Here is a 26,742-nt window from a genome sequence, read left to right as displayed (position 1 = left end):
CCCTACAGCTATACCCCCTGCACTAAAACACACCCCTACAGCTATACCCCCTGCACTAAAACACACCCCTACAGCTATACCCCCTGCACTAAAACACACCCCTACAGCTATACCCCCTGCACTAAAACACACCCCTACAGCTATACCCCCTGCACTAAAACACACCCCTACAGCTATATCCCCTGCACTAAAACACACCCCTACAGCTATACCCCCTGCACTAAAACACACCCCTACAGCTATACCCCCTGCACTAAAACACACCCCTACAGCTATACCCCCTGCACTAAAACACACCCCTACAGCTATACCCCCTGCACTAAAACACACCCCTACAGCTATACCCCCTGCACTAAAACACACCCCTACAGCTATACCCCCTGCACTAAAACACACCCCTACAGCTATACCCCCTGCACTAAAACACACCCCTACAGCTATACCCCCTGCACTAAAACACACCCCTACAGCTATACCCCCTGCACTAAAACACACCCCTACAGCTATACCCCCTGCACTAAAACACACCCCTACAGCTATACCCCCTGCACTAAAACACACCCCTACAGCTATACCCCCTGCACTAAAACACACCCCTACAGCTATACCCCCTGCACTAAAACACACCCCTACAGCTATACCCCCTGCACTAAAACACACCCCTACAGCTATACCCCTGCACTAAAACACACCCCTACAGCTATACCCCCTGCACTAAAACACACCCCTACAGCTATACCCCCTGCACTAAAACACACCCCTACAGCTATACCCCCTGCACTAAAACACACCCCTACAGCTATACCCCCTGCACTAAAACACACCCCTACAGCTATACCCCCTGCACTAAAACACACCCCTACAGCTATACCCCCTGCACTAAAACACACCCCTACAGCTATACCCCCTGCACTAAAACCACACCCCCTACAGCTATACCCCCTGCACTAAAACACACCCCTACAGCTATACCCCCTGCACTAAAACACACCCCTACAGCTATACCCCCTGCACTAAAACACACCCCTACAGCTATACCCCCTGCACTAAAACACACCCCTACAGCTATACCCCCTGCACTAAAACACACCCCCTACAGCTATACCCCCTGCACTAAAACACACCCCTACAGCTATACCCCCTGCACTAAAACACACCCCTACAGCTATACCCCCTGCACTAAAACACACCCCTACAGCTATACCCCCTGCACTAAAACACACCCCTACAGCTATACCCCTGCACTAAAACACACCCCTACAGCTATACCCCCTGCACTAAAACACACCCCTACAGCTATACCCCCTGCACTAAAACACACCCCTACAGCTATACCCCCTGCACTAAAACACACCCCTACAGCTATACCCCCTGCACTAAAACACACCCCTACAGCTATACCCCCTGCACTAAAACACACCCCTACAGCTATACCCCCTGCACTAAAACACACCCCTACAGCTATACCCCCTGCACTAAAACACACCCCTACAGCTATACCCCCTGCACTAAAACACACCCCTACAGCTATACCCCCTGCACTAAAACACACCCCTACAGCTATACCCCCTGCACTAAAACACACCCCTACAGCTATACCCCCTGCACTAAAACACACCCCTACAGCTATACCCCTTGCACTAAAACACACCCCTACAGCTATACCCCCTGCACTAAAACACACCCCTACAGCTATACCCCCTGCACTAAAACACACCCCTACAGCTATACCCCCTGCACTAAAACACACCCCTACAGCTATACCCCCTGCACTAAAACACACCCCTACAGCTATACCCCCTGCACTAAAACACACCCCTACAGCTATACCCCCTGCACTAAAACACACCCCTACAGCTATACCCCCTGCACTAAAACACACCCCTACAGCTATACCCCCTGCACTAAAACACACTCCCTACAGCTATACCCCCTGCACTAAAACACACCCCTACAGCTATACCCCCTGCACTAAAACACACCCCTACAGCTATACCCCCTGCACTAAAACACACCCCTACAGCTATACCCCCTGCACTAAAACACACCCCTACAGCTATACCCCCTGCACTAAAACACACCCCTACAGCTATACCCCCTGCACTAAAACACACCCCTACAGCTATACCCCCTGCACTAAAACACACCCCTACAGCTATACCCCCTGCACTAAAACACACCCCTACAGCTATACCCCCTGCACTAAAACACACCCCTACAGCTATATCCCCTGCACTAAAACACACCCCTACAGCTATACCCCCTGCACTAAAACACACCCCTACAGCTATACCCCCTGCACTAAAACACACCCCTACAGCTATACCCCCTGCACTAAAACACACCCCTACAGCTATACCCCCTGCACTAAAACACACCCCTACAGCTATACCCCCTGCACTAAAACACACCCCTACAGCTATACCCCCTGCACTAAAACACACCCCTACAGCTATACCCCCTGCACTAAAACACACCCCTACAGCTATACCCCCTGCACTAAAACACACTCCTACAGCTATACCCCCTGCACTAAAACACACCCCTACAGCTATACCCCCTGCACTAAAACACACCCCTACAGCTATACCCCCTGCACTAAAACACACCCCTACAGCTATACCCCCTGCACTAAAACACACCCCTACAGCTATACCCCCTGCACTAAAACACACCCCTACAGCTATACCCCCTGCACTAAAACACACCCCTACAGCTATACCCCCTGCACTAAAACACACCCCTACAGCTATACCCCCTGCACTAAAACACACCCCTACAGCTATACCCCCTGCACTAAAACACACCCTACAGCTATACCCCCCTGCACTAAAACACACCCCTACAGCTATACCCCCTGCACTAAAACACACCCCTACAGCTATACCCCCTGCACTAAAACACACCCCTACAGCTATACCCCCTGCACTAAAACACACCCCTACAGCTATACCCCCTGCACTAAAACACACCCCTACAGCTATATCCCCTGCACTAAAACACACCCCTACAGCTATACCCCCTGCACTAAAACACACCCCTACAGCTATACCCCCTGCACTAAAACACACCCCTACAGCTATATCCCCCTGCACTAAAACACACCCCTACAGCTATACCCCCTGCACTAAAACACACCCCTACAGCTATATCCCCTGCGCTAAAACACACCCCTACAGCTATACACCCTGCACTAAAACACACCCCTACAGCTATACCCCCTGCGCTAAAACACACCCCTACAGCTATATCCCCCTGCACTAAAACACACCCCTACAGCTATACCCCCTGCACTAAAACACACCCCTACAGCTATACCCCCTGCACTAAAACACACCCTACAGCTATACCCCCTGCACTAAAACACACCCCTACAGCTATACCCCCTGCACTAAAACACACCCCTACAGCTATACCCCCTGCACTAAAACACACCCCTACAGCTATACCCCTGCACTAAAACACACCCCTACAGCTATACCCCCTGCACTAAAACACACCCCTACAGCTATACCCCCTGCACTAAAACACACCCCTACAGCTATACCCCCTGCACTAAAACACACCCCTACAGCTATATCCCCTGCACTAAAACACACCCCTACAGCTATACCCCCTGCACTAAAACACACCCCTACAGCTATACCCCCTGCACTAAAACACACCCCTACAGCTATACACCCTGCACTAAAACACACCCCTACAGCTATACCCCCTGCACTAAAACACACCCCTACAGCTATATCCCCTGCACTAAAACACACCCCTACAGCTATACCCCCTGCACTAAAACACACCCCTACAGCTATACCCCCTGCACTAAAACACACCCCTACAGCTATACCCCCTGCACTAAAACACACCCCTACAGCTATACCCCCTGCACTAAAACACACCCCTACAGCTATACCCCCTGCACTAAAACACACCCCTACAGCTATACCCCCTGCACTAAAACACACCCCTACAGCTATACCCCCTGCACTAAAACACACCCCTACAGCTATACCCCCTGCACTAAAACACACCCCTACAGCTATACCCCCTGCACTAAAACACACCCCTACAGCTATATCCCCTGCACTAAAACACACCCCTACAGCTATATCCCCTGCACTAAAACACACCCCTATAATTCATCCTCACACATGCTCTTTCTGTCCATGCTTCTCCTCCTCGCTTCTGGGGATATCTCTCCCAATCCTGGTCCCTGTCTTATTCCTACATGCGCTCGTCCTCGCCTGCCAACTGCAACCTCTACTCCTTCTGGTGTCAACCCCTCCAACCTCATACCCATCCCCTGCCACCCTCCCTCCTCTCTCCCACCCCCTGCCACCCTCCCTCCTCTCTCCCCATCGCCTGCCACCCTCCCTCCTCTCTCCCCATCCCCTGCCACCCTCCCTTCTCTCCCCCATCCCTTGCCACCCTCCCTCCTCTCTCCCATCCCCTGCCACCCTCCCTCCTCTCTCCCACCCCCTGCCACCCTCCCTCCCATCCCCTGCCACCCTCCCTCCTCTCTCCCTTTCTCCTGTGCCCTTTGGAAAGCTCGCTCCCTTTCTAACAAGTTCCTCTCTGTGGAAACAAAAAAAGAACAGCGCAAAAAAACCATTGTGTAGTATAATAAAATAATTATTTATAGTGTAAGGGTGAGTATTGCACGTACATCAACAAAAAGGGTTATTAGCATGACATGTTAGGGACATGTTAGGGACATGTTAGGGACATGTTAGGGACATGTTACCACTCGGCAGGCACAGCAGGATACAGACACCGGTTACTGGACGTCCTCCCTCAGAATGCTGGTACCCGGTTTCGGAGAAAGCAGCTCAGCGTTGGGGAACCTTCCTGCGCCTTCACGGAGCCCTCAGCAGTTATTCTTAAGGGTTGATCGCCACGCTTCTTCCGGGTTGGTCCACGCCGGCGTGTGACGTCATCCGGCAGTGTCTCTCGGCCGGTCGCGTCTTTAATGCGTCACTGCTTCACGATAGACAGTCGAGAGGCAAAACAAGTCCCGAGCAAGTCCCGCAGTAAAATAAAAGTTCGAGTATAAAACCGCAATGGGGATATGAGTAAAGAGTGAAGGAACGCGCCCTCTCCTACGCGTTTCGTACTTCTGTACTTTGTCAGGCCTGTGAGGGGGTACCCACACTGTGCCAGCCTGGGGGCTGGCACAGGGGGAGAGGGGTCTGGCACAGGGAGAGAAGGGGCTGGCACGGGGGGAGAGGGGGCTGGCACCGGCGGAGAGGGGGCTGGCACAGGGGGAGGGGGCTGCCACCGGGGGGGAGAGGGGGCTGGCACAGGGGGAGAGGGGGCTGGCACGGGGGGAGAGGGGGCTAGCACGGGGGGAGAGGGGGCTGGCACAGGGGGAGAGGGGGCTGGCACGGGGGGGAGAGGGGGCTGGCACAGGGGGAGAGGGGGCTAGCACGGGGGGAGAGGGGGCTGGCACAGGGGGAGAGGGGGCTGGCACGGGGGGGAGAGGGGGCTGGCACCGTGGTGGGTAATCCCTGAGTCTCCTGTGGACTTTGTGGTGTCTGCTGGGGCTGTTACACCTGGGACACGCAGTGCGCGCTGCTGGCCACACGAGGGCGCTGTGACATTACCTGGGACACGCTGTGTGCGCTGCTGGCCACACGAGGGCGCTGTGACATTACCTGGGACACGCTGTGTGCGCTGCTGGCCGCACGAGGGCGCTGTGACATTACCTGGGACACGCTGTGTGCGCTGCTGGCCGCACGAGGGCGCTGTGACATTACCTGGGACACGCTGTGTGCGCTGTTGGCCACACGAGGGCGCTGTGACATTACCTGGGACACGCTGTGTGCGCTGCTGGCCACACGAGGGCGCTGTGACATTACCTGGGACACGCTGTGTGCGCTGCTGGCCACACGAGGGCGCTGTTACACCTGGGACACGCAGTGCGCGCTGCTGGCCACACGAGGGCGCTGTGACATTACCTGGGACACGCTGTGTGCGCTGCTGGCCACACGAGGGCGCTGTGACATTACCTGGGACACGCTGTGTGCGCTGCTGGCCACACGAGGGCGCTGTGACATTACCTGGGACACGCTGTGTGCGCTGCTGGCCCACACGAGGGCGCTGTGACATTACCTGGGACACGCTGTGTGCGCTGCTGGCCACACGAGGGCGCTGTGACATTACCTGGGACACGCTGTGTGCGCTGCTGGCCACACGAGGGCGCTGTGACATTACCTGGGACACGCTGTGTGCGCTGCTGGCCACACGAGGGCGCTGTGACATTACCTGGACACGCTGTGTGCGCTGCTGGCCACACGAGGGCGCTGTGACATTACCTGGGACACGCTGTGTGCGCTGCTGGCCACACGAGGGGCGCTGTGACATTACCTGGGACACGCTGTGTGCGCTGCTGGCCACACGAGGGCGCTGTGACATTACCTGGGACACGCTGTGTGCGCTGCTGGCCACACGAGGGCGCTGTGACATTACCTGGGACACGCTGTGTGCGCTGCTGGCCACACGAGGGCGCTGTGACATTACCTGGGACACGCTGTGTGCGCTGCTGGCCACACGAGGGCGCTGTGACATTACCTGGGACACGCTGTGTGCGCTGCTGGCCACACGAGGGCGCTGTGACATTACCTGGGACACGCTGTGTGCGCTGCTGGCCACACGAGGGCGCTGTGACATTACCTGGGACACGCTGTGTGCGCTGCTGGCCACACGAGGGCGCTGTGACATTACCTGGGACACGCTGTGTGCGCTGCTGGCCACACGAGGGCGCTGTGACATTACCTGGGACACGCTGTGTGCGCTGCTGGCCGCACGAGGGCGCTGTGACATTACCTGGGACACGCTGTGTGCGCTGCTGGCCACACGAGGGCGCTGTGACATTACCTGGGACACGCTGTGTGCGCTGCTGGCCACACGAGGGCGCTGTGACATTACCTGGGACACGCTGTGTGCGCTGCTGGCCACACGAGGGCGCTGTGACATTACCTGGGACACGCTGTGTGCACTGCTGGCCACACGAGGGCGCTGTGACATTACCTGGGACACGCTGTGTGCGCTGCTGGCCACACGAGGGCGCTGTGACATTACCTGGGACACGCTGTGTGCGCTGCTGGCCACACGAGGGCGCTGTGACATTACCTGGGACACGCTGTGTGCGCTGCTGGCCACACGAGGGCGCTGTGACATTACCTGGGACACGCTGTGTGCGCTGCTGGCCACACGAGGGCGCTGTGACATTACCTGGGACACGCTGTGTGCGCTGCTGGCCACACGAGGGCGCTGTGACATTACCTGGGACACGCTGTGTGCGCTGCTGGCCACACGAGGGCGCTGTGACATTACCTGGGACTCGCTGTGTGCGCTGCTGGCCACACGAGGGCGCTGTGACATTACCTGGGACACGCTGTGTGCGCTGCTGGCCACACGAGGGCGCTGTGACATTACCTGGGACACGCTGTGTGCGCTGCTGGCCACACGAGGGCGCTGTGACATTACCTGGGACACGCTGTGTGCGCTGTTGGCCACACGAGGGCGCTGTGACATTACCTGGGACACGCTGTGTGCGCTGCTGGCCACACGAGGGCGCTGTGACATTACCTGGGACACGCTGTGTGCGCTGCTGGCCACACGAGGGCGCTGTGACATTACCTGGGACACGCTGTGTGCGCTGCTGGCCACACGAGGGCGCTGTGACATTACCTGGGACACGCTGTGTGCGCTGCTGGCCACACGAGGGCGCTGTGACATTACCTGGGACACGCTGTGTGCACTGCTGGCCACACGAGGGCGCTGTGACATTACCTGGGACACGCTGTGTGCGCTGCTGGCCACACGAGGGCGCTGTGACATTACCTGGGACACGCTGTGTGCGCTGCTGGCCACACGAGGGCGCTGTGACATTACCTGGGACACGCTGTGTGCGCTGCTGGCCACACGAGGGCGCTGTGACATTACCTGGGACACGCTGTGTGCGCTGCTGGTCACACGAGGGCGCTGTGACATTACCTGGGACACGCTGTGTGCGCTGCTGGCCACACGAGGGCGCTGTGACATTACCTGGGACACGCTGTGTGCGCTGCTGGCCACACGAGGGCGCTGTGACATTACCTGGGACACGCTGTGTGCGCTGCTGGCCACACGAGGGCGCTGTGACATTACCTGGGACACGCTGTGTGCGCTGCTGGCCACACGAGGGCGCTGTGACATTACCTGGGACACGCTGTGTGCGCTGCTGGCCACACGAGGGCGCTGTGACATTACCTGGGACACGCTGTGTGCGCTGCTGGCCACACGAGGGCGCTGTGACATTACCTGGGACACGCTGTGTGCGCTGCTGGCCACACGAGGGCGCTGTGACATTACCTGGGACACGCTGTGTGCGCTGCTGGCCACACGAGGGCGCTGTGACATTACCTGGGACACGCTGTGTGCGCTGCTGGCCACACGAGGGCGCTGTGACATTACCTGGGACACGCTGTGTGCGCTGCTGGCCACACGAGGGCGCTGTGACATTACCTGGGACACGCTGTGTGCGCTGCTGGCCACACGAGGGCGCTGTGACATTACCTGGGACACGCTGTGTGCACTGCTGGCCACACGAGGGCGCTGTGACATTACCTGGGACACGCTGTGTGCGCTGCTGGCCACACGAGGGCGCTGTGACATTACCTGGGACACGCTGTGTGCGCTGCTGGCCACACGAGGGCGCTGTGACATTACCTGGGACACGCTGTGTGCGCTGCTGGCCACACGAGGGCGCTGTGACATTACCTGGGACACGCTGTGTGCGCTGCTGGCCACACGAGGGCGCTGTGACATTACCTGGGACACGCTGTGTGCGCTGCTGGCCACACGAGGGCGCTGTGACATTACCTGGGACACGCTGTGTGCGCTGCTGGCCACACGAGGGCGCTGTGACATTACCTGGGACACGCTGTGTGCGCTGCTGGCCACACGAGGGCGCTGTGACATTACCTGGGACACGCTGTGTGCGCTGCTGGCCACACGAGGGCGCTGTGACATTACCTGGGACACGCTGTGTGCGCTGCTGGCCACACGAGGGCGCTGTGACATTACCTGGGACACGCTGTGTGCGCTGCTGGCCACACGAGGGCGCTGTGACATTACCTGGGACACGCTGTGTGCGCTGCTGGCCACACGAGGGCGCTGTGACATTACCTGGGACACGCTGTGTGCGCTGCTGGCCACACGAGGGCGCTGTGACATTACCTGGGACACGCTGTGTGCGCTGCTGGCCACACGAGGGCGCTGTGACATTACCTGGGACACGCTGTGTGCGCTGCTGGCCACACGAGGGCGCTGTGACATTACCTGGGACACGCTGTGTGCGCTGCTGGCCACACGAGGGCGCTGTGACATTACCTGGGACACGCTGTGTGCGCTGCTGGCCACACGAGGGCGCTGTGACATTACCTGGGACACGCTGTGTGCGCTGCTGGCCACACGAGGGCGCTGTGACATTACCTGGGACACGCTGTGTGCGCTGCTGGCCACACGAGGGCGCTGTGACATTACCTGGGACACGCTGTGTGCGCTGCTGGCCACACGAGGGCGCTGTTACACCTGGGACACGCAGTGCGCGCTGCTGGCCACACGAGGGCGCTGTGACATTACCTGGGACTCGCTGTGTGCGCTGCTGGCCACACGAGGGCGCTGTGACATTACCTGGGACACGCTGTGTGCGCTGCTGGCCACACGAGGGCGCTGTGACATTACCTGGGACACGCTGTGTGCGCTGCTGGCCACACGAGGGCGCTGTGACATTACCTGGGACACGCTGTGTGCGCTGCTGGCCACACGAGGGCGCTGTGACATTACCTGGGACACGCTGTGTGCGCTGCTGGCCACACGAGGGCGCTGTGACATTACCTGGGACACGCTGTGTGCGCTGCTGGCCACACGAGGGCGCTGTGACATTACCTGGGACACGCTGTGTGCGCTGCTGGCCACACGAGGGCGCTGTGACATTACCTGGGACACGCTGTGTGCGCTGCTGGCCACACGAGGGCGCTGTGACATTACCTGGGACACGCTGTGTGCGCTGCTGGCCACACGAGGGCGCTGTGACATTACCTGGGACACGCTGTGTGCGCTGCTGGCCACACGAGGGCGCTGTGACATTACCTGGGACACGCTGTGTGCGCTGCTGGCCACACGAGGGCGCTGTGACATTACCTGGGACACGCTGTGTGCGCTGTTGGCCGCACGAGGGCGCTGTGACATTACCTGGGACACGCTGTGTGCGCTGCTGGCCACACGAGGGCGCTGTGACATTACCTGGGACTCGCTGTGTGCGCTGCTGGCCACACGAGGGCGCTGTGACATTACCTGGGACACGCTGTGTGCGCTGCTGGCCACACGAGGGCGCTGTGACATTACCTGGGACACGCTGTGTGCGCTGCTGGCCACACGAGGGCGCTGTGACATTACCTGGGACACGCTGTGTGCGCTGCTGGCCACACGAGGGCGCTGTGACATTACCTGGGACACGCTGTGTGCACTGCTGGCCACACGAGGGCGCTGTGACATTACCTGGGACACGCTGTGTGCGCTGCTGGCCACACGAGGGCGCTGTGACATTACCTGGGACACGCTGTGTGCGCTGTTGGCCACACGAGGGCGCTGTGACATTACCTGGGACACGCTGTGTGCGCTGCTGGCCACACGAGGGCGCTGTGACATTACCTGGGACACGCTGTGTGCGCTGCTGGCCACACGAGGGCGCTGTGACATTACCTGGGACACGCTGTGTGCGCTGCTGGCCACACGAGGGCGCTGTGACATTACCTGGGACACACTGTGTGCGCTGCTGGCCACACGAGGGCGCTGTGACATTACCTGGGACACGCTGTGTGCGCTGCTGGCCACACGAGGGCGCTGTGACATTACCTGGGACACGCTGTGTGCGCTGCTGGCCACACGAGGGCGCTGTGACATTACCTGGGACACACTGTGTGCGCTGCTGGCCACACGAGGGCGCTGTGACATTACCTGGGACACGCTGTGTGCGCTGCTGGCCACACGAGGGCGCTGTGACATTACCTGGGACACGCTGTGTGCGCTGCTGGCCAGCACGAGGGCGCTGTGACATTACCTGGGACACGCTGTGTGCGCTGCTGGCCGCACGAGGGCGCTGTGACATTACCTGGGACACGCTGTGTGCGCTGCTGGCCACACGAGGGCGCTGTGACATTACCTGGGACACGCTGTGTGCGCTGCTGGCCACACGAGGGCGCTGTGACATTACCTGGGACACGCTGTGCGCGCTGCTGGCCACACGAGGGCGCTGTGACATTACCTGGGACACGCTGTGTGCGCTGCTGGCCACACGAGGGCGCTGTGACATTACCTGGGACACGCTGTGTGCGCTGCTGGCCACACGAGGGCGCTGTGACATTACCTGGGACACGCTGTGTGCGCTGCTGGCCACACGAGGGCGCTGTGACATTACCTGGGACACGCTGTGTGCGCTGCTGGCCACACGAGGGCGCTGTGACATTACCTGGGACACGCTGTGTGCGCTGCTGGCCACACGAGGGCGCTGTGACATTACCTGGGACACGCTGTGTGCGCTGCTGGCCACACGAGGGCGCTGTGACATTACCTGGGACACGCTGTGTGCACTGCTGGCCACACGAGGGCGCTGTGACATTACCTGGGACACGCTGTGTGCGCTGCTGGCCACACGAGGGCGCTGTGACATTACCTGGGACACGCTGTGTGCACTGCTGGCCACACGAGGGCGCTGTGACATTACCTGGGACACGCTGTGTGCGCTGCTGGCCGCACGAGGGCGCTGTGACATTACCTGGGACACGCTGTGTGCGCTGCTGGCCACACGAGGGCGCTGTGACATTACCTGGGACACGCTGTGTGCGCTGCTGGCCACACGAGGGCGCTGTGACATTACCTGGGACACGCTGTGTGCGCTGCTGGCCACACGAGGGCGCTGTGACATTACCTGGGACACGCTGTGTGCGCTGCTGGCCACACGAGGGCGCTGTGACATTACCTGGGACACGCAGTGCGCGCTGCTGGCCACACGAGGGCGCTGTGACATTACCTGGGACACGCTGTGTGCGCTGCTGGCCACACGAGGGCGCTGTGACATTACCTGGGACACGCTGTGTGCGCTGCTGGCCACACGAGGGCGCTGTGACATTACCTGGGACTCGCTGTGTGCACTGCTGGCCACACGAGGGCGCTGTGACATTACCTGGGACACGCTGTGTGCGCTGCTGGCCACACGAGGGCGCTGTGACATTACCTGGGACTCGCTGTGTGCGCTGCTGGCCACACGAGGGCGCTGTGACATTACCTGGGACACGCTGTGTGCGCTGCTGGCCACACGAGGGCGCTGTGACATTACCTGGGACACGCTGTGTGCGCTGCTGGCCACACGAGGGCGCTGTGACATTACCTGGGACACGCTGTGTGCGCTGCTGGCCACACGAGGGCGCTGTGACATTACCTGGGACACGCTGTGTGCACTGCTGGCCACACGAGGGCGCTGTGACATTACCTGGGACACGCTGTGTGCGCTGCTGGCCACACGAGGGCGCTGTGACATTACCTGGGACACGCTGTGTGCACTGCTGGCCACACGAGGGCGCTGTGACATTACCTGGGACACGCTGTGTGCGCTGCTGGCCACACGAGGGCGCTGTGACATTACCTGGGACACGCTGTGTGCACTGCTGGCCACACGAGGGCGCTGTGACATTACCTGGGACACACTGTGTGCGCTGCTGGCCACACGAGGGCGCTGTGACATTACCTGGGACACGCTGTGTGCACTGCTGGCCACACGAGGGCGCTGTGACATTACCTGGGACACGCTGTGTGCGCTGCTGGCCACACGAGGGCGCTGTGACATTACCTGGGACACACTGTGTGCGCTGCTGGCCACACGAGGGCGCTGTGACATTACCTGGGACACGCTGTGTGCGCTGCTGGCCACACGAGGGCGCTGTGACATTACCTGGGACACGCTGTGTGCGCTGCTGGCCACACGAGGGCGCTGTGACATTACCTGGGACACGCTGTGTGCGCTGCTGGCCACACGAGGGCGCTGTGACATTACCTGGGACACGCTGTGTGCGCTGCTGGCCACACGAGGGCGCTGTGACATTACCTGGGACACGCTGTGTGCGCTGCTGGCCACACGAGGGCGCTGTGACATTACCTGGGACACGCTGTGTGCGCTGTTGGCCACACGAGGGCGCTGTGACATTACCTGGGACACGCTGTGTGCGCTGCTGGCCACACGAGGGCGCTGTGACATTACCTGGGACACGCTGTGTGCGCTGCTGGCCACACGAGGGCGCTGTGACATTACCTGGGACACGCTGTGTGCGCTGCTGGCCACACGAGGGCGCTGTGACATTACCTGGGACACGCTGTGTGCACTGCTGGCCACACGAGGGCGCTGTGACATTACCTGGGACACGCTGTGTGCGCTGCTGGCCACACGAGGGCGCTGTGACATTACCTGGGACACGCTGTGTGCGCTGCTGGCCACACGAGGGCGCTGTGACATTACCTGGGACTCGCTGTGTGCGCTGCTGGCCACACGAGGGCGCTGTGACATTACCTGGGACACGCTGTGTGCGCTGCTGGCCACACGAGGGCGCTGTGACATTACCTGGGACACGCTGTGTGCGCTGCTGGCCACACGAGGGCGCTGTGACATTACCTGGGACACGCTGTGTGCGCTGCTGGCCACACGAGGGCGCTGTGACATTACCTGGGACACGCTGTGTGCGCTGCTGGCCACACGAGGGCGCTGTGACATTACCTGGGACACGCTGTGTGCGCTGCTGGCCACACGAGGGCGCTGTGACATTACCTGGGACACGCTGTGTGCGCTGCTGGCCACACGAGGGCGCTGTGACATTACCTGGGACACGCTGTGTGCGCTGCTGGCCACACGAGGGCGCTGTGACATTACCTGGGACACGCTGTGTGCGCTGCTGGCCACACGAGGGCGCTGTGACATTACCTGGGACACGCTGTGTGCGCTGCTGGCCACACGAGGGCGCTGTGACATTACCTGGGACACGCTGTGTGCGCTGCTGGCCACACGAGGGCGCTGTGACATTACCTGGGACACGCTGTGTGCGCTGCTGGCCACACGAGGGCGCTGTGACATTACCTGGGACACGCTGTGTGCGCTGCTGGCCACACGAGGGCGCTGTGACATTACCTGGGACACGCTGTGTGCGCTGCTGGCCACACGAGGGCGCTGTGACATTACCTGGGACACGCTGTGTGCGCTGCTGGCCACACGAGGGCGCTGTGACATTACCTGGGACACGCTGTGTGCGCTGCTGGCCACACGAGGGCGCTGTGACATTACCTGGGACACGCTGTGTGCGCTGCTGGCCACACGAGGGCGCTGTGACATTACCTGGGACACGCTGTGTGCGCTGCTGGCCACACGAGGGCGCTGTGACATTACCTGGGACTCGCTGTGTGCGCTGCTGGCCACACGAGGGCGCTGTGACATTACCTGGGACACGCTGTGTGCGCTGCTGGCCACACGAGGGCGCTGTGACATTACCTGGGACACGCTGTGTGCGCTGCTGGCCACACGAGGGCGCTGTGACATTACCTGGGACACGCTGTGTGCGCTGCTGGCCACACGAGGGCGCTGTGACATTACCTGGGACACGCTGTGTGCGCTGCTGGCCACACGAGGGCGCTGTGACATTACCTGGGACACGCTGTGTGCGCTGCTGGCCGCACGAGGGCGCTGTGACATTACCTGGGACTCGCTGTGTGCGCTGCTGGCCACACGAGGGCGCTGTGACATTACCTGGGACACGCTGTGTGCGCTGCTGGCCACACGAGGGCGCTGTGACATTACCTGGGACACGCTGTGTGCGCTGCTGGCCACACGAGGGCGCTGTGACATTACCTGGGACACGCTGTGTGCGCTGCTGGCCACACGAGGGCGCTGTGACATTACCTGGGACACGCTGTGTGCGCTGCTGGCCACACGAGGGCGCTGTGACATTACCTGGGACACGCTGTGTGCGCTGCTGGCCACACGAGGGCGCTGTGACATTACCTGGGACACGCTGTGTGCGCTGCTGGCCACACGAGGGCGCTGTGACATTACCTGGGACACGCTGTGTGCACTGCTGGCCGCACGAGGGCGCTGTGACATTACCTGGGACACGCTGTGTGCGCTGCTGGCCACACGAGGGCGCTGTGACATTACCTGGGACACGCTGTGTGCACTGCTGGCCACACGAGGGCGCTGTGACATTACCTGGGACACGCTGTGTGCGCTGCTGGCCACACGAGGGCGCTGTGACATTACCTGGGACACGCTGTGTGCACTGCTGGCCACACGAGGGCGCTGTGACATTACCTGGGACACGCTGTGTGCGCTGCTGGCCACACGAGGGCGCTGTGACATTACCTGGGACACGCTGTGTGCACTGCTGGCCACACGAGGGCGCTGTGACATTACCTGGGACACACTGTGTGCGCTGCTGGCCACACGAGGGCGCTGTGACATTACCTGGGACACGCTGTGTGCACTGCTGGCCACACGAGGGCGCTGTGACATTACCTGGGACACGCTGTGTGCGCTGCTGGCCACACGAGGGCGCTGTGACATTACCTGGGACACGCTGTGTGCGCTGCTGGCCACACGAGGGCGCTGTGACATTACCTGGGACACGCTGTGTGCGCTGCTGGCCACACGAGGGCGCTGTGACATTACCTGGGACACGCTGTGTGCGCTGCTGGCCACACGAGGGCGCTGTGACATTACCTGGGACACGCTGTGTGCGCTGCTGGCCACACGAGGGCGCTGTGACATTACCTGGGACACGCTGTGTGCGCTGCTGGCCACACGAGGGCGCTGTGACATTACCTGGGACACGCTGTGTGCGCTGCTGGCCACACGAGGGCGCTGTGACATTACCTGGGACACGCTGTGTGCGCTGCTGGCCACACGAGGGCGCTGTGACATTACCTGGGACACGCTGTGTGCGCTGCTGGCCACACGAGGGCGCTGTGACATTACCTGGGACACGCTGTGTGCGCTGCTGGCCACACGAGGGCGCTGTGACATTACCTGGGACACGCTGTGTGCGCTGCTGGCCACACGAGGGCGCTGTGACATTACCTGGGACACGCTGTGTGCGCTGCTGGCCACACGAGGGCGCTGTGACATTACCTGGGACACGCTGTGTGCGCTGCTGGCCACACGAGGGCGCTGTGACATTACCTGGGACACGCTGTGTGCGCTGCTGGCCACACGAGGGCGCTGTGACATTACCTGGGACACGCTGTGTGCGCTGCTGGCCACACGAGGGCGCTGTGACATTACCTGGGACACGCTGTGTGCGCTGCTGGCCACACGAGGGCGCTGTGACATTACCTGGGACACGCTGTGTGCGCTGCTGGCCACACGAGGGCGCTGTGACATTACCTGGGACACGCTGTGTGCGCTGCTGGCCACACGAGGGCGCTGTGACATTACCTGGGACACGCTGTGTGCGCTGCTGGCCACACGAGGGCGCTGTGACATTACCTGGGACACGCTGTGTGCGCTGCTGGCCACACGAGGGCGCTGTGACATTACCTGGGACACGCTGTGTGCGCTGCTGGCCACACGAGGGCGCTGTGACATTACCTGGGACACGCTGTGTGCGCTGCTGGCCACACGAGGGCGCTGTGACATTACCTGGGACACGCTGTGTGCGCTGCTGGCCACACGAGGGCGCTGTGACATTACCTGGGACACGCTGTGTGCGCTGCTGGCCACACGAGGGCGCTGTGACATTACCTGGGACACGCTGTGTGCGCTGCTGGCCACACGAGGGCGCTGTGACATTACCTGGGACACGCTGTGTGCGCTGCTGGCCACACGAGGGCGCTGTGACATTACCTGGGACACGCTGTGTGCGCTGCTGGCCACACGAGGGCGCTGTGACATTACCTGGGACACGCTGTGTGCGCTGCTGGCCACACGAGGGCGCTGTGACATTACCTGGGACACGCTGTGTGCGCTGCTGGCCACACGAGGGCGCTGTGACATTACCTGGGACACGCTGTGTGCGCTGCTGGCCACACGAGGGCGCTGTGACATTACCTGGGACACGCTGTGTGCGCTGCTGGCCACACGAGGGCGCTGTGACATTACCTGGGACACGCTGTGTGCGCTGCTGGCCACACGAGGGCGCTGTGACATTACCTGGGACACGCTGTGTGCGCTGCTGGCCACACGAGGGCGCTGTGACATTACCTGGGACACGCTGTGTGCGCTGCTGGCCACACGAGGGCGCTGTGACATTACCTGGGACACGCTGTGTGCGCTGCTGGCCACACGAGGGCGCTGTGACATTACCTGGGACACGCTGTGTGCGCTGCTGGCCACACGAGGGCGCTGTGACATTACCTGGGACACGCTGTGTGCGCTGCTGGCCACACGAGGGCGCTGTGACATTACCTGGGACACGCTGTGTGCGCTGCTGGCCACACGAGGGCGCTGTGACATTACCTGGGACACGCTGTGTGCGCTGCTGGCCACACGAGGGCGCTGTGACATTACCTGGGACACGCTGTGTGCGCTGCTGGCCACACGAGGGCGCTGTGACATTACCTGGGACACGCTGTGTGCGCTGCTGGCCACACGAGGGCGCTGTGACATTACCTGGGACACGCTGTGTGCGCTGCTGGCCACACGAGGGCGCTGTGACATTACCTGGGACACGCTGTGTGCGCTGCTGGCCACACGAGGGCGCTGTGACATTACCTGGGACACGCTGTGTGCGCTGCTGGCCACACGAGGGCGCTGTGACATTACCTGGGACACGCTGTGTGCGCTGCTGGCCACACGAGGGCGCTGTGACATTACCTGGGACACGCTGTGTGCGCTGCTGGCCACACGAGGGCGCTGTGACATTACCTGGGACACGCTGTGTGCGCTGCTGGCCACACGAGGGCGCTGTGACATTACCTGGGACACGCTGTGTGCGCTGCTGGCCACACGAGGGCGCTGTGACATTACCTGGGACACGCTGTGTGCGCTGCTGGCCACACGAGGGCGCTGTGACATTACCTGGGACTCGCTGTGTGCGCTGCTGGCCACACGAGGGCGCTGTGACATTACCTGGGACACGCTGTGTGCGCTGCTGGCCACACGAGGGCGCTGTGACATTACCTGGGACACGCTGTGTGCGCTGCTGGCCACACGAGGGCGCTGTGACATTACCTGGGACACGCTGTGTGCGCTGCTGGCCACACGAGGGCGCTGTGACATTACCTGGGACACGCTGTGTGCGCTGCTGGCCACACGAGGGCGCTGTGACATTACCTGGGACACGCTGTGTGCGCTGCTGGCCACACGAGGGCGCTGTGACATTACCTGGGACACGCTGTGTGCGCTGCTGGCCACACGAGGGCGCTGTGACATTACCTGGGACACGCTGTGTGCGCTGCTGGCCACACGAGGGCGCTGTGACATTACCTGGGACACGCTGTGTGCGCTGCTGGCCACACGAGGGCGCTGTGACATTACCTGGGACACGCTGTGTGCGCTGCTGGCCACACGAGGGCGCTGTGACATTACCTGGGACACGCTGTGTGCGCTGCTGGCCACACGAGGGCGCTGTGACATTACCTGGGACACGCTGTGTGCGCTGCTGGCCACACGAGGGCGCTGTGACATTACCTGGGACACGCTGTGTGCGCTGCTGGCCACACGAGGGCGCTGTGACATTACCTGGGACACGCTGTGTGCGCTGCTGGCCACACGAGGGCGCTGTGACATTACCTGGGACACGCTGTGTGCGCTGCTGGCCACACGAGGGCGCTGTGACATTACCTGGGACACGCTGTGTGCGCTGCTGGCCACACGAGGGCGCTGTGACATTACCTGGGACACGCTGTGTGCGCTGCTGGCCACACGAGGGCGCTGTGACATTACCTGGGACACGCTGTGTGCGCTGCTGGCCACACGAGGGCGCTGTGACATTACCTGGGACACGCTGTGTGCGCTGCTGGCCACACGAGGGCGCTGTGACATTACCTGGGACACGCTGTGTGCGCTGCTGGCCACACGAGGGCGCTGTGACATTACCTGGGACACGCTGTGTGCGCTGCTGGCCACACGAGGGCGCTGTGACATTACCTGGGACACGCTGTGTGCGCTGCTGGCCACACGAGGGCGCTGTGACATTACCTGGGACACGCTGTGTGCGCTGCTGGCCACACGAGGGCGCTGTGACATTACCTGGGACACGCTGTGTGCGCTGCTGGCCACACGAGGGCGCTGTGACATTACCTGGGACACGCTGTGTGCGCTGCTGGCCACACGAGGGCGCTGTGACATTACCTGGGACACGCTGTGTGCGCTGCTGGCCACACGAGGGCGCTGTGACATTACCTGGGACACGCTGTGTGCGCTGCTGGCCACACGAGGGCGCTGTGACATTACCTGGGACACGCTGTGTGCGCTGCTGGCCACACGAGGGCGCTGTGACATTACCTGGGACACGCTGTGTGCGCTGCTGGCCACACGAGGGCGCTGTGACATTACCTGGGACACGCTGTGTGCGCTGCTGGCCACACGAGGGCGCTGTGACATTACCTGGGACACGCTGTGTGCGCTGCTTGGCCACACGAGGGCGCTGTGACATTACCTGGGACACGCTGTGTGCGCTGCTGGCCACACGAGGGCGCTGTGACATTACCTGGGACACGCTGTGTGCGCTGCTGGCCACACGAGGGCGCTGTGACATTACCTGGGACACGCTGTGTGCGCTGCTGGCCGCACGAGGGCGCTGTGACATTACCTGGGACACGCTGTGTGCACTGCTGGCCACACGAGGGCGCTGTGACATTACCTGGGACACGCAGTGCGCGCTGCTGGCCACACGAGGGCGCTGTGACATTACCTGGGACACGCTGTGTGCGCTGCTGGCCACACGAGGGCGCTGTGACATTACCTGGGACACGCTGTGTGCACTGCTGGCCACACGAGGGCGCTGTGACATTACCTGGGACACGCAGTGTGCGCTGCTGGCCACACGAGGGCGCTGTGACATTACCTGGGACACGCTGTGTGCACTGCTGGCCACACGAGGGCGCTGTGACATTACCTGGGACACGCTGTGTGCGCTGCTGGCCACACGAGGGCGCTGTGACATTACCTGGGACACGCTGTGTGCGCTGCTGGCCACACGAGGGCGCTGTGACATTACCTGGGACACGCTGTGTGCGCTGCTGGCCACACGAGGGCGCTGTGACATTACCTGGGACACGCTGTGTGCGCTGCTGGCCACACGAGGGCGCTGTGACATTACCTGGGACACGCTGTGTGCGCTGCTGGCCACACGAGGGCGCTGTGACATTACCTGGGACACGCTGTGTGCGCTGCTGGCCACACGAGGGCGCTGTGACATTACCTGGGACACGCTGTGTGCGCTGCTGGCCACACGAGGGCGCTGTGACATTACCTGGGACACGCTGTGTGCGCTGCTGGCCACACGAGGGCGCTGTGACATTACCTGGGACACGCTGTGTGCGCTGCTGGCCACACGAGGGCGCTGTGACATTACCTGGGACACACTGTGTGCGCTGCTGGCCACACGAGGGCGCTGTGACATTACCTGGGACACGCTGTGTGCGCTGCTGGCCACACGAGGGCGCTGTGACATTACCTGGGACACGCTGTGTGCGCGCTGCTGGCCACACGAGGGCGCTGTGACATACCTGGGACACGCTGTGTGCGCTGCTGGCCACACGAGGGCGCTGTGACATTACCTGGGACACGCTGTGTGCGCTGCTGGCCACACGAGGGCGCTGTGACATTACCTGGGACACGCTGTGTGCACTGCTGGCCACACGAGGGCGCTGTGACATTACCTGGGACACGCTGTGTGCGCTGCTGGCCACACGAGGGCGCTGTGACATTACCTGGGACACGCTGTGTGCGCTGCTGGCCCACACGAGGGCGCTGTGACATTACCTGGGACACGCTGTGTGCGCTTCTGGCCACACGAGGGCGCTGTGACATTACCTGGGACACGCTGTGTGCGCTGCTGGCCACACGAGGGCGCTGTGACATTACCTGGGACACGCTGTGTGCGCTGCTGGCCACACGAGGGCGCTGTGACATTACCTGGGACACGCTGTGTGCGCTGCTGGCCACACGAGGGCGCTGTGACATTACCTGGGACACGCTGTGTGCGCTGCTGGCCACACGAGGGCGCTGTGACATTACCTGGGACACGCTGTGTGCGCTGTTGGCCACACGAGGGCGCTGTGACATTACCTGGGACACGCTGTGTGCGCTGCTGGCCACACGAGGGGCGCTGTGACATTACCTGGGACAACGCTGTGTGCGCTGCTGGCCACACGAGGGCGCTGTGACATTACCTGGGACACGCTGTGTGCGCTGCTGGCCACACGAGGGCGCTGTGACATTACCTGGGACACGCTGTGTGCACTGCTGGCCACACGAGGGCGCTGTGACATTACCTGGGACACGCTGTGTGCGCTGCTGGCCACACGAGGGCGCTGTGACATTACCTGGGACACGCTGTGTGCGCTGCTGGCCACACGAAGGGCGCTGTGACATTACCTGGGACTCGCTGTGTGCGCTGCTGGCCACACGAGGGCGCTGTGACATTACCTGGGACACGCTGTGTGCGCTGCTGGCCACACGAGGGCGCTGTGACATTACCTGGGACACGCTGTGTGCGCTGCTGGCCACACGAGGGCGCTGTGACATTACCTGGGACTCGCTGTGTGCGCTGCTGGCCACACGAGGGCGCTGTGACATTACCTGGGACACGCTGTGTGCGCTGCTGGCCACACGAGGGCGCTGTGACATTACCTGGGACACGCTGTGTGCGCTGCTGGCCACACGAGGGCGCTGTGACATTACCTGGGACACGCTGTGTGCACTGCTGGCCACACGAGGGCGCTGTGACATTACCTGGGACACGCTGTGTGCGCTGCTGGCCACACGAGGGCGCTGTGACATTACCTGGGACACGCTGTGTGCGCTGCTGGCCACACGAGGGCGCTGTGACATTACCTGGGACACGCTGTGTGCGCTGCTGGCCACACGAGGGCGCTGTGACATTACCTGGGACACGCTGTGTGCGCTGCTGGCCACACGAGGGCGCTGTGACATTACCTGGGACACGCTGTGTGCGCTGCTGGCCACACGAGGGCGCTGTGACATTACCTGGGACACGCTGTGTGCGCTGCTGGCCACACGAGGGCGCTGTGACATTACCTGGGACACGCTGTGTGCGCTGCTGGCCACACGAGGGCGCTGTGACATTACCTGGGACACGCTGTGTGCGCTGCTGGCCACACGAGGGCGCTGTGACATTACCTGGGACACGCTGTGTGCGCTGCTGGCCACACGAGGGCGCTGTGACATTACCTGGGACACGCTGTGTGCACTGCTGGCCGCACGAGGGCGCTGTGACATTACCTGGGACACGCTGTGTGCGCTGCTGGCCACACGAGGGCGCTGTGACATTACCTGGGACACGCTGTGTGCGCTGCTGGCCACACGAGGGCGCTGTGACATTACCTGGGACACGCTGTGTGCGCTGCTGGCCACACGGGGCGCTGTGACATTACCTGGGACACGCTGTGTGCGCTGCTGGCCACACGAGGGCGCTGTGACATTACCTGGGACACGCTGTGTGCGCTGCTGGCCACACGAGGGCGCTGTGACATTACCTGGGACACGCTGTGTGCGCTGCTGGCCACACGAGGGCGCTGTGACATTACCTGGGACACGCTGTGTGCGCTGCTGGCCACACGAGGGCGCTGTGACATTACCTGGGACACGCTGTGTGCGCTGCTGGCCACACGAGGGCGCTGTGACATTACCTGGGACACGCTGTGTGCGCTGCTGGCCACACGAGGGCGCTGTGACATTACCTGGGACACGCTGTGTGCGCTGCTGGCCACACGAGGGCGCTGTGACATTACCTGGGACACGCTGTGTGCGCTGCTGGCCACACGAGGGCGCTGTGACATTACCTGGGACACGCTGTGTGCGCTGCTGGCCACACGAGGGCGCTGTGACATTACCTGGGACACGCTGTGTGCGCTGCTGGCCACACGAGGGCGCTGTGACATTACCTGGGACACCGCTGTGTGCGCTGCTGGCCACACGAGGGCGCTGTGACATTACCTGGGACACGCTGTGTGCGCTGCTGGCCACACGAGGGCGCTGTGACATTACCTGGGACACGCTGTGTGCGCTGCTGGCCACACGAGGGCGCTGTGACATTACCTGGGACACGCTGTGTGCGCTGCTGGCCACACGAGGGCGCTGTGACATTACCTGGGACACGCTGTGTGCGCTGCTGGCCACACGAGGGCGCTGTGACATTACCTGGGACACGCTGTGTGCGCTGCTGGCCACACGAGGGCGCTGTGACATTACCTGGGACACGCTGTGTGCGCTGCTGGCCACACGAGGGCGCTGTGACATTACCTGGGACACGCTGTGTGCGCTGCTGGCCACACGAGGGCGCTGTGACATTACCTGGGACACGCTGTGTGCGCTGCTGGCCACACGAGGGCGCTGTGACATTACCTGGGACACGCTGTGTGCGCTGCTGGCCACACGAGGGCGCTGTGACATTACCTGGGACACGCTGTGTGCGCTGCTGGCCACACGAGGGCGCTGTGACATTACCTGGGACACGCTGTGTGCACTGCTGGCCGCACGAGGGCGCTGTGACATTACCTGGGACACGCTGTGTGCGCTGCTGGCCACACGAGGGCGCTGTGACATTACCTGGGACACGCTGTGTGCGCTGCTGGCCACACGAGGGCGCTGTGACATTACCTGGGACACGCTGTGTGCGCTGCTGGCCACACGAGGGCGCTGTGACATTACCTGGGACTCGCTGTGTGCGCTGCTGGCCACACGAGGGCGCTGTGACATTACCTGGGACTCGCTGTGTGCGCTGCTGGCCACACGAGGGCGCTGTGACATTACCTGGGACACGCTGTGTGCGCTGCTGGCCACACGAGGGCGCTGTGACATTACCTGGGACACGCTGTGTGCGCTGCTGGCCACACGAGGGCGCTGTGACATTACCTGGGACACGCTGTGTGCGCTGCTGGCCACACGAGGGCGCTGTGACATTACCTGGGACACGCTGTGTGCGCTGCTGGCCACACGAGGGCGCTGTGACATTACCTGGGACACGCTGTGTGCGCTGCTGGCCACACGAGGGCGCTGTGACATTACCTGGGACACGCTGTGTGCGCTGCTGGCCACACGAGGGCGCTGTGACATTACCTGGGACACGCTGTGTGCGCTGCTGGCCACACGAGGGCGCTGTGACATTACCTGGGACACACTGTGTGCGCTGCTGGCCACACGAGGGCGCTGTGACATTACCTGGGACACGCTGTGTGCGCTGCTGGCCACACGAGGGCGCTGTGACATTACCTGGGACACGCTGTGTGCGCTGCTGGCCACACGAGGGCGCTGTGACATTACCTGGGACACGCTGTGTGCGCTGCTGGCCACACGAGGGCGCTGTGACATTACCTGGGACACGCTGTGTGCGCTGCTGGCCACACGAGGGCGCTGTGACATTACCTGGGACACGCAGTGCGCGCTGCTGGCCACACGAGGGCGCTGTGACATTACCTGGGACACGCTGTGTGCGCTGCTGGCCACACGAGGGCGCTGTGACATTACCTGGGACACGCTGTGTGCGCTGCTGGCCACACGAGGGCGCTGTGACATTACCTGGGACACGCAGTGCGCGCTGCTGGCCACACGAGGGCGCTGTGACATTACCTGGGACACGCTGTGTGCGCTGCTGGCCACACGAGGGCGCTGTGACATTACCTGGGACACGCTGTGTGCGCTGCTGGCCACACGAGGGCGCTGTGACATTACCTGGGACACGCTGTGTGCGCTGCTGGCCACACGAGGGCGCTGTGACATTACCTGGGACTCGCTGTGTGCGCTGCTGGCCACACGAGGGCGCTGTGACATTACCTGGGACACGCTGTGTGCACTGCTGGCCACACGAGGGCGCTGTGACATTACCTGGGACACGCTGTGTGCGCTGCTGGCCACACGAGGGCGCTGTGACATTACCTGGGACACGCTGTGTGCGCTGCTGGCCACACGAGGGCGCTGTGACATTACCTGGGACACGCTGTGTGCGCTGCTGGCCACACGAGGGCGCTGTGACATTACCTGGGACACGCTGTGTGCGCTGCTGGCCACACGAGGGCGCTGTGACATTACCTGGGACACGCTGTGTGCGCTGCTGGCCACACGAGGGCGCTGTGACATTACCTGGGACACGCTGTGTGCGCTGCTGGCCACACGAGGGCGCTGTGACATTACCTGGGACACGCTGTGTGCGCTGCTGGCCACACGAGGGCGCTGTGACATTACCTGGGACACGCTGTGTGCGCTGCTGGCCACACGAGGGCGCTGTGACATTACCTGGGACACGCTGTGTGCGCTGCTGGCCACACGAGGGCGCTGTGACATTACCTGGGACACGCTGTGTGCGCTGCTGGCCACACGAGGGCGCTGTGACATTACCTGGGACACGCTGTGTGCGCTGCTGGCCACACGAGGGCGCTGTGACATTACCTGGGACACGCTGTGTGCGCTGCTGGCCACACGAGGGCGCTGTGACATTACCTGGGACACGCTGTGTGCGCTGCTGGCCACACGAGGGCGCTGTGACATTACCTGGGACACGCTGTGTGCGCTGCTGGCCACACGAGGGCGCTGTGACATTACCTGGGACACGCTGTGTGCACTGCTGGCCACACGAGGGCGCTGTGACATTACCTGGGACACGCTGTGTGCACTGCTGGCCACACGAGGGCGCTGTGACATTACCTGGGACACGCAGTGTGCGCTGCTGGCCACACGAGGGCGCTGTGACATTACCTGGGACACGCTGTGTGCACTGCTGGCCACACGAGGGCGCTGTGACATTACCTGGGACACGCTGTGTGCGCTGCTGGCCACACGAGGGCGCTGTGACATTACCTGGGACACGCTGTGTGCGCTGCTGGCCACACGAGGGCGCTGTGACATTACCTGGGACACGCTGTGTGCGCTGCTGGCCACACGAGGGCGCTGTGACATTACCTGGGACACGCTGTGTGCGCTGCTGGCCACACGAGGGCGCTGTGACATTACCTGGGACACGCTGTGTGCGCTGCTGGCCACACGAGGGCGCTGTGACATTACCTGGGACACGCTGTGTGCGCTGCTGGCCACACGAGGGCGCTGTGACATTACCTGGGACACGCTGTGTGCGCTGCTGGCCACACGAGGGCGCTGTGACATTACCTGGGACACGCTGTGTGCGCTGCTGGCCACACGAGGGCGCTGTGACATTACCTGGGACACGCTGTGTGCGCTGCTGGCCACACGAGGGCGCTGTGACATTACCTGGGACACACTGTGTGCGCTGCTGGCCACACGAGGGCGCTGTGACATTACCTGGGACACGCTGTGTGCGCTGCTGGCCACACGAGGGCGCTGTGACATTACCTGGGACACGCTGTGTGCGCTGCTGGCCACACGAGGGCGCTGTGACATTACCTGGGACACGCTGTGTGCGCTGCTGGCCACACGAGGGCGCTGTGACATTACCTGGGACACGCTGTGTGCGCTGCTGGCCACACGAGGGCGCTGTGACATTACCTGGGACACGCTGTGTGCACTGCTGG

This window comes from Ascaphus truei (assembly GCF_040206685.1).
Source record: "Ascaphus truei isolate aAscTru1 chromosome 23 unlocalized genomic scaffold, aAscTru1.hap1 SUPER_23_unloc_2, whole genome shotgun sequence".
In the NCBI taxonomy this organism is placed as follows: Eukaryota; Metazoa; Chordata; class Amphibia; order Anura; family Ascaphidae; genus Ascaphus; species Ascaphus truei.
Note: the sequence above shows the minus strand (reverse complement) of the source record.